The sequence below is a fragment of the Pseudophryne corroboree genome, chromosome 11 (assembly GCF_028390025.1).
Source record: "Pseudophryne corroboree isolate aPseCor3 chromosome 11, aPseCor3.hap2, whole genome shotgun sequence".
NCBI lineage: Eukaryota > Metazoa > Chordata > Amphibia > Anura > Myobatrachidae > Pseudophryne > Pseudophryne corroboree.
Genome location: NC_086454.1, coordinates 169,435,928 through 169,436,777, shown reverse-complemented (window position 1 = coordinate 169,436,777; position 850 = coordinate 169,435,928). Strand labels below are relative to the sequence as shown.

The 850-nt window shown below is 30.4% G+C and overlaps 1 non-coding gene across 1 annotated transcript; it reads right to left on the bottom strand.

Annotated features, from left to right (window-relative positions):
• Positions 1-260: 260 nt before the first annotated feature.
• Positions 261-332, bottom strand: TRNAQ-CUG (transfer RNA glutamine (anticodon CUG)). The gene has a single exon. It is a non-coding gene; the product is annotated as a tRNA-Gln (tRNA).
• Between the last annotated feature and the right edge of the window lie 518 nt (positions 333-850).

Here is an 850-nt window from a genome sequence, read left to right as displayed (position 1 = left end):
GAGGGAGAGCTAAACATTTTTTTCTAAAATGTTACATTCTTAGAAGACACATTTTATTGCAATTATTGTACATATATTTACATCAATGCTTATTTGGGTTATATAGTAAAATTCAGATAATTACATACATTTCTATAACTACCTTTTTTAGCTTTTCGTGCATATTTACAAAAATCAGTGATTTAAAAAAATTATTATATGCATGAAAAAGAAGACTTTCTGTCAATCAAGAAATTAAACAGAAGGTACTAAAACACATCAGATCCCACTGAGATTTGAACTCAGATCGCTGGATTCAGAGTCCAGAGTGCTAATCATTACACCATGGAACCTCTCTTCTAACACCACCTATACAACTTTCTCTTAGAGTGTGAGATCTTATTTTCAGCAAGTTATGTGAATAATAATCAGAGAGATAAGTATAACATTGTATTTACAAAAAAAGCCATGAGGACCTAGCAAATTTTTATACAGATTATAGGTTTCAGAGTCCAGCATTGTTAACAGTACACAATGAAACCTCATTCATATGGTAGCATGTACATTTTTTGTCAGAGTATAAGATTCATAGTGGATACATTTTATTGGAATTAAATGACAGATAAACCTGTCTCTCAGTGTGTAAGATTCTTAATTTATGCAATTTATAGATATTTTCTTTCTCAGAGATATGAACTGTATTGTACTTACAACAAAACCAATAGAACCTACCAAGATGTAAATATAGATCATGGATTCAGAGTCCAAAATGTTTACCAATACACCATGAAACCTCATCCAATAGGGAGCATCTAAATATTTTTATAAGAATATACTCTCAGAGAGATATGAACGTAATGGTACTTACAAA